Source organism: Mus pahari, chromosome 20 (genome assembly GCF_900095145.1).
Source record: "Mus pahari chromosome 20, PAHARI_EIJ_v1.1, whole genome shotgun sequence".
Lineage (NCBI taxonomy): Eukaryota > Metazoa > Chordata > Mammalia > Rodentia > Muridae > Mus > Mus pahari.
In genome coordinates, this window is record NC_034609.1 from 6,961,526 (window position 1) to 6,969,633 (window position 8,108).

At 39.8% G+C, this 8,108-nt stretch overlaps 1 non-coding gene across 1 annotated transcript; it reads left to right on the top strand.

Annotated features, from left to right (window-relative positions):
- Positions 1-6,162: 6,162 nt before the first annotated feature.
- Positions 6,163-6,298, top strand: LOC115062734. The gene has a single exon (XR_003842663.1). It is a non-coding gene; the product is annotated as a small nucleolar RNA SNORA42/SNORA80 family (small nucleolar RNA).
- The last annotated feature ends 1,810 nt before the right edge of the window (positions 6,299-8,108 follow it).

The following is an 8,108-nucleotide window of genomic DNA, read 5'->3' on the forward strand; positions in this document are numbered from 1 at the left end:
CCCGCACCGGGAGGAAAAGGAAAAGGACCTTTGGGTCTGGAATGGGCGGTCCTCCAGAGCAACCCTTGACCTGCTTCAGAGTCTGGAAGAGGGAAGTTTCTTTCTGAACTCTTACTAGGAGGTGCCTGGGCACTGTTTGGGGACAGTAAACTTCCACTAAATTGACCCCTCTTGGGTCATTTTTCCAGCCTAATTTGTAGCTGAATGTAAAACATTGCACATGTATTTTGACGGGAAACAAGGCGTGGGTAAGGCGGCATCCTTAGGAGTTAACTATGTCAATTATGTGTCTATTCCAGACAGCCAGAGAGCTGGGAGTCCCAGCTTTGGCATCCAGATGAATCATTGAAAAGACTCAGTGACTGTGGTTCCCACAGCTTTTAAGGAAGCCAGGAGAAAACGATGAGGCCCTTGGCACCTAATTAAACACAACTATCTTCTGTGTTTTTGTGTATTACACACAAAAAAATGGTAAAAACTAGAATATTTGAACGACTAATTATTAAATGTGTGTGACGTTACACATAAAATCATTGTTATGGGAGTCTGTTTTCACAAAATTATCTTGTATCCCTTCAAGGTTTATATTTGAAACAATAATACACGTTTTGGTAACAATCACACCAAAATTTATGTATAATAAAATAAGTGAAAATATGTATTTTACAACCATTTAAAATTTTACTACCATTATAAGTTATATTTAAAGATATATATATATAAATCTGACTGGAGAGATTGCTCAGCAGTACAAGAGCTTGTTGTTCTTGCAGAGGTCTGGACTTCCATTCTCAGGACCAGACTGAGACGCTCCACTAACAGTTGTAACTGCTGTTTCAGAGGATCCAACAGCATTGGTCTCCTGAAGGACCTGCACTTACACATGCACACACGCGCACACACACACACACACACGCACATGCACACACACACATACAAATACATTTTTTAAATCGATATTCTTTTACTACAGGGCAATACAGTGAATTGTCTTGAACAGCTTCAATGAGTTTCAAACCCAACCACTTTTCCATTTCACACTGAAGCCCTGCTTTGTGAAATGAGCATGCACTATGAAAATAGGCCTGAAGCTGGACTGAATTCCATCACAATGATGTACTAGCAGTAAACATCACAGTATGTGAGTGATGTAGAGGTGAGCTAGTAGGTCAATATCTCATGCCTCAACTTGGACCAATTCAGAGCTCTGCGTACCCTTGCAAGGTGACTCCTCTCACATCTCTTCAGATTGCCCTATGTCTCCTATGTGCTGTTCAACTGGTAGAGGAATCACGTGACCATCAATAAGACACATCATGAACTACACCCAGTACCTCCTTGCAGGGCTGGTTGCTGCTTTGGCCAGAACACACAATGCACCCCAGTTGTCCTCTTCTGTCCATGTGCTCTATTTCTTGTTCATGTGCAGCCACTTTTAGCAGAAGTTCACCAACCCTAGGATCCAGACCATGCTGGTCATCCTCAGGACTGATCAGGCATCCCTGTCTAACAATATACCTTTATACCATGGCAGCTGCCACAAAGTATTAAATATTCTGAGCTACTGGAGAATTTTCATAATACTTATAAAACTTAGAGAGTGCTTTCCTCATGAGATGAACTATACAGAGTACTCTAAGTATATGAAAAACAATTAACTGGCCTTTAACTGCTGATCCCACTTCAGACATATACAATGGGTTTCAAAATAAGATGGCAAATGATATATGAGGTATTTATGCATTTGTGGTAAGAATAATGCTGATGACAATGAAGTCAATTGGAGAGTTGTTGCCATGGGATTCATTGTGTCCTACTATTGCCTCTCAAACATGCAGGACAAATTTGTTTTCTTAATTACAAATATAAGAGGAATTTTTAAATGACTCACCAGTGCCCACAGTTCAGTGACATTCACTAAGTGGCATAATTTGTTTTTGTTGTGTTCCACTCCAACAAAATTTTAATATATGCAGTTTGTAGTTTCACTTGCCACAGGCAAATTGGCAAGATATTGAAAATCACTCACACCAATGAACAAGTAAATTCCACCACATAAATTAAAAGAAAGACTGAGATTGATAGAATAATCTTGAAATTGCCTGAAGAAAACTTCGACAGTTACGATGGGAGAAGGGATGAGAACAAACTAACTAAACTCATAGAAGAGGCCATGGCAGTCATTTTCAAAGAATGAACAAGAACGTCAGAGTTTGGGAAGTTAAATAAAACATCTGATGGTTTTCCAAAGATTAACTTTGCTGTATTTAAAATAAATTACTAGATGGGTACATGGCTCATACTCACTTGCTGGTGTTCAGAATTCTAAAACTGAGGGGAGTGACAATTCTGGAATTTTGATTTCTTTAAAATAAATCACAGAAATGTTATAAGAATATGCTTTCATTTTAATCCCAAATGTGGTGATGTGTGGCTGCTGACAGTCTGAAGCAGTTGACAATGATTCATCTCCTGCTTGAGCAGAGGTGTGGTTTTGCCAGCTGCAGATAGTTTCTGTGATTGTGTGAAGACATTTGGAATTTTAGGATCTCTCTCTCTCTCTCTCTCTCTCTCTCTCTCTCTCTCTCTCTCTCTCTCTCTCTCTTCCATCTACACTCCCCTCTTCTTCTTTCTATCTAGTGACAGATGGTAGAACCTGGGGCATGAAGTGTGAAAAAAGAATAACCCACAAAGTAGCAAAGACCAGCTGCAATCAAAGAAGAAACAAGAAGAAACTAGATTCACAGATATCTCTCTCCTTCATTCTCTCTTACTTAGTGATGGGGGTAGAACCAGGGGGACAAAGAGTGGGAAAAAGAGGAACTTACAAAGTAGTTAAGACCAGTGGCAGATCATAGTTCAAGGTGTACATGGGTTACAGAATGAGATTCTGGAAAGGAAAAAAAAGAAAAGAAAAGAAAAGAAAAGGAAGGAAAAGAAAAGAAAAGAAAAAAGAAAAAGAGGGAAAAGGAAGAAAAGAAGAGAAAATGAGAAAGAAAAGAAATTGAAATAACTTTTTCAACAGATTTTTCTAGTCAAAGAGAAGCAGTTAAATGCTACCCTGTGAGATCTGATGAAAGCAGCCCATAGCAGTGGCCTCATTCACACTAAGGGTAAGAAACATGGCAGGAATTCATTGGTCCTTTGGTCTATGGAAAGTGGCCTGCTTCCTCTCAAATTGCCTTGAAAGTATATGGAAAGTGTGCAGACCCTAAGATCCTCTCTCCCCCTGTGTCCCTCCCTCCCTCTCTTCCTCCATCACAGTGAGGAATTACATTTGCTTGTCAAGGGCTGTGAGGACTCAGCTATGCTAGCCACTGTGTCTGGAAATCTTATACAGTGCTTCCAGGCCCATGTTGTTTGTAATTATTTTTAGTTTGAGCTCACACGGTAATGGGGTATGTACAGTATGAAATTCGATGCAGTCACACAAGTAAGAACAGGTGTGAACACTCTTGGGCTCACAGCAGTCAGCAGCACTCTAAGATAACACCTCCACCTTCATTTTGTAAGGATTAAATCTGTAGGGACTTCCCAGCCCCCTGTAGACACTGGACCACCTGCAGTTATGATCTTAGAATCTAACAGAGCTGCTCTAACTCTCCACTGCCTGCTGAGAGGACCCTTTTGTTGTCCCAGAAAACAACTCCACCTGTGCCTTACTCCTTGGACCCGCCTATGGATATTCGGACCTTCTCCGGGCACCTTCACAGACTGAGGATGGGACTGGGGAATTTTTCCATGTTATTTAAACTGAGTTCGGTCATTAAACCTGGGGCCTCGATCAGAATTTCTTTGTCCTGGCCTCATTTTCCTTTCGCAGCCTATTCCCCCTCAGGACAGTCCCACCCTTCAGGATGAACCTAGACCCTAGACCGGAGTGAGTGCTTCTGCTGGCAGAAACACTCATAAATCAAGGCTGAGGAAGAATTTTCTGCATTTGTTTCTCTCTTCCTGATTTTTGTCTTTAGTTTGTTTGTTTGCTTGTTTGTTTGTTTTGTTTTTTAATGCTAGGGTAGATAGATTGTTTTTGTTTTTTCCATTCACCTCAGATTACATGACAGTCGATTGATACATAATATCTTGAACTTAAGCAGTCTGGCTTGAAAACGGACCTGTATGCTTGGCTACTTCCAGACTGATTACCACACTCCACAGCTTCTGAAACACACACTGGAGAAGAAATCATCGGGAGCCTCTCAGGTAAGATCTCTGAAGGAGTTTAGCCCCTAGGAGGGAGGATGCTTATCATCTTCTTGGTTTCTGCCTGCTGAGCTCTTTGTGTTTCTGTAATGAGTGTCCCAAGTATTGCAGCCCTGCTATAAACATAGGCCATTTGAATAAAGTGATTGACAGCTGGCTGGCAGAGAGCTGTTGGAAAGTAAAAACCACAAGTTGCTGCTAGTTCTTAATAAGGAACTGTGGTGTCTGGGTGTATACATGGCAAAGTAAGAGAAGATACCTGATTCAAGGTAGAGATGAATAAGCGCTAGAACATATTTCATATCTCAAAATGCATGTAAAATTAAATGAAATGCTTAAATCCTATTTAAGAAGCTTAAATAGAAACAAGAAGGGAATTCATTTGTAATAGACCTATTCTGAACAGGCTTCTAAAGTTGACCTTCTCAATCAGAATCTAAAACAAAGCACATAAATTGCCTGTGTTAGATTCATCACTTGAGAGTATAAAGAGGCACATAGAATATATTGACATTGTTGACATGTAATACTCTACATCACATGTACTTGCTAACAGTGATAAAGACACATGAAATTATTATATGACTCTTGTTCCATATACTTAACAGCGGAGTGTGGAGAGTACATGCCAGGCACACATGTGGAATTCAGCAGAAGAACACACATCTCAGTGCTTCAGTTTGCCTGTCAACCAGGTGAGTTCTCAGCAGGAAGTTCACAGGAATGTCTTGGAATTTACATTTTGAAAAATAAAGCTAAGTCTCCCTCCCTCCCCTACCTCCTTATATAAAAATCCACTTGAAACCTATCAAATGCATAAATACAAATTTAAAAGTTATGAAACTAAACAACATGTTAGGATTTTCTCGGTCCGTTGTCCTCACCCTTCCTAATGTTGTGACCCTTTAACACAGTTCCTCATGTTGTGCTGACCCCCAATCATAAAATTATTTCTGTTGCTACTGCCTAACTGTAGTTTTGCCACTGTTGTGAATTCTAGTGTAAGTATTTTTAGAGATAGATGTTTGTCAAGGGGTCATGACCATCAGGTTGAGAACTGCGGCTCTAGAAAGCCAGAAAGTAATGAATATATACTTAAAGATGATTTATTTGATTGTCTTACATAGGGAGGAATCCAATAAGAATGGCTGTCTTCACACCAGAGGACTGAGGTGCTCATAGCTTGGCAGTCTACTGAGCCGAATGCCTGCCTCAGCTGACCTGCTCAGACACTGAGGCCCTGGAAGGTCCTGGGGATCATTTGTCTCTAGTCCATGCTGAATGGCCAAAGGAGCTAAGTATTTAGTCAGTAACAGTAAGGAATGCAGCAGCAGCAGCAGCAGCAGCAGCAACAGTGATTGGGTAAAATTTGCCAGAACAATGGGAAAGAAACAAAAAGGAAGTCAGATGAAAAGCAAGGTTGTTCCCTCACACCAGAAATGCCACAGTCAGTTTGGCTCCTCTTAGTTCTAATAACCTGATTGTGTTACTCACAATATCTTGCTTCTAGATTCTGTTTCTCTAAGCTCTAGAGAAACAACTGATAGAATATATATATATATATATATATATATATATATATATATATATATATATATTTAGTATATTACTATCTCTCAGTGGGAATCAAGAATCAATATTTCTTCATTCTAGGTTTCTGGATATCTTAATTGGTTTTCAGTATATGTCAGCATTCCACAGAAGTAGGTCCAACACCAGTGAAGGACTGGACTTGCCAGTGAGAATGAAGGCAAGCGGACAAAGAATGAGCCGTTCCTTCTGCCATGCCCTTTATATAGGCTGCCACCAGAAGGTGTAGCCCAGACTTAAGATGGGTCTGACACCTCAAATGATCCAGTCATAAAAAGAAAAGAAAAGTCCCTCGCAGGTGTGCTCAGCTGCTAGGGCTTTAGTTAACTACAGATGTAGTCAAACTGATGATAAAGATAGCTATCACATGCATGGATTTGCATTTATGGCAGGCTCGTCCCCATGGGCCTCTCATTGTGTCCCATGCTAGAGCAAACTGTGGTTCCTAACCATTGCCCAGCCTCCATGCCTGAAGGCGACAGGCACTGAAGTGGGTCACACAGTGGGAGGGAAAAAAAAGAAAAGAAAAGAAAATGAAAAGAAGAGTAGCCATCACACTGACCCAGAAAATCCCTCACAGGAGTGCCTAGAGGTTTGCCTTTTACTCAATTCCAAATCCAGTCAAGTTGGAAACCAAGATGAACCTTCACGGTGAAATTTTTTTAAGAACCATAAGGGAAACTACTGAAGGTATACCACAAAGAGGTATAATGACCGGACGTCAATAAAAATGGATATCATTGGAAAGACAAATAATAATTACAAGTGAAGGTGTAGGTACATGGGGATCTTTGCACTCTGTTGGTGTAAATATGAATTACCATGGCCACTGTGGAATAAAATATACAAGTTCCATTAAAACTTAAAATAATTATCATATGACCCTACAACCCCACTCAGGAATATATAATCCTGAGATTATAGAATCCATCAGAGAAAGAGGTATTTGCAGCCAGCCTCCTCAGCTCACTGTCGGCAACACTAAGAAATGGAAGTAAAGAAAATATGGCCAAACACTTAAAACATTCACCCTTTATACAAGTGTGAAACTTTGTCATTTTCACAACATAAATAGAAGCAGAATCTGTTTCATTCTATAAAAGGAGCTGGGCAAAGGACAAATATTGTTTGATGCTGTTCATATGAAGAATCCAAAAGGCTCATATAGAAATAAAAACTAAAGGATGGTTATAAAAAGTTGGGGGGTGAACCTGGGTCATGGAAAGTGTGGTCATGGACGCTAAGTTAGAGGCTGAGGGATGAAGGACTTTTCTGATAGCCTTTATAAGATGATGGCTATAGGTGATAACATAGCACTTATGTGTGTTGAAAAACTAAAATAGATGACTTTGAATGTTTTGCCATGAAGAGGTGATAGTAGTTTGAGGGGATTGATGTACTTAATTTAATTTAAGCATAATTTATATATCAGTCATCACATGGTACACTTGTGATGGTTTGACTGAGACGTGTCCCATGGGCTTGTATATTTAAACAGTTGGTCCCTACTTGAGGGCCAATTTGTGGGAGGTTACAGAATTTATAGGAGGTAGAGCTTTACTGGAGAAAAATATCTCACTAGGTGAGCTCTAAGGGATTTATACACAGCCTACTCCCCTCCTGTCTTCCCTCTGTGTCCTGTGGACAGATGAAATGTGATCAGCCAGCTTCTAGCTCCTGCAGCCGTGCCATGCTTTCTGCACCATGGTGAATTTTATGCTTCAGGAACCAGAAGCTAAAGAGAACTGTTTCTCCCTCGCTGCTTCTGGTCATGGTATTTTATCACAGCAAGAGAAAAGTAATTAATACAATGCATCATTGACATGTATAATTCTCACGCATCATTTAAAGATAAAATGTAAGCATGATAGTGCATGCTTGTGATTTCTGCACCTGCAAGTTAAAGTCTAAAAGATTTTGAGTTTCTGGCCAATGTGTGCTATGTAGGGAGGCTCTGTCATCAAAAGCCACCATCAATGATAATTAAAACAAATTGCTTAATTTAACTTAATAAAAATAGATATTAAATAATGTGGGAATAATGGAGGAAAATAGCATTGCTTTGCTGTAAAATTTGTGGATTAATACATTTAAAAGAATCCTTCTGTAGCAGTTGAAACAGTGGGTGAAATTGGAGGTGGGTGACACAATATTTGAGTTCTTACCCAAACAAAATAGAAAATGTGATACTTTCCAAGAAAACAAAACAAACACATTAAAACCTGTACTGTTGGTGTACAGAAAGAGAAATTTACACAAACACTAAGTGGTCATTTCTCTGAAAACTGGATTTCACAATACAGGCCTGGCATTTT